Here is a 679-nt window from a genome sequence, read left to right as displayed (position 1 = left end):
CCATGACCCAAGCGATGGAGGATTTAGGCAGATTTACTTCGGTAAACACCTTTGGACACTTGGGGAAAAGTAGGAGTCTGTTTGCAAAAGCAGGCTTTTGTGGAGTGAGGTGCTGGGTAATGCTTTACCAGGCAGCTGTGATATTAACCTACCCCGGGAGCCCACCATGTGTTAACCCTTCATGTGCCACAGGCATAGGGCAGGTGGGGAGAGGAGGTGGCATTGCTGAACTCATCCCAGCTCCGTGTAGGTGAGCTTTTGGGGTCAGGTAAAGGGTTGGGAAAAGCTATGAGACATTGCCACAAAGTATCTTTCATCGGTTAGAAGCTGCACACACACTCACCCTATGTATACCTATGTATATCCATATACCTATGTATCTCTATATGCCTACGTATATCTCTCTATATATCTATATCTATGTGCTCTCACACCTGTAACATCCACACCAGACTCCAAAAGCTCTGCTAACAGAGAATCCCTGCAGGATCCCTTCTCCAGCAGCCGAGCAGAGGAGAAGTCCCAAGGGCAAACCCATTGGCATGGCTCAGGGCTGCTGGGGGGCAGCTCTCTACAGGGTGCTCTGCCTGGAGAAGGCTGCTCTGCTCCAAGCTGCTTGGAGAAGGAGCTCGGAAGTTGGTTATTTTCACTGAGCATAACTTTCCAGGTGTTTCTTTTT

Source organism: Meleagris gallopavo, chromosome 7 (genome assembly GCF_000146605.3).
Source record: "Meleagris gallopavo isolate NT-WF06-2002-E0010 breed Aviagen turkey brand Nicholas breeding stock chromosome 7, Turkey_5.1, whole genome shotgun sequence".
Classification (NCBI taxonomy): Eukaryota; Metazoa; Chordata; class Aves; order Galliformes; family Phasianidae; genus Meleagris; species Meleagris gallopavo.
Note: the sequence above shows the minus strand (reverse complement) of the source record.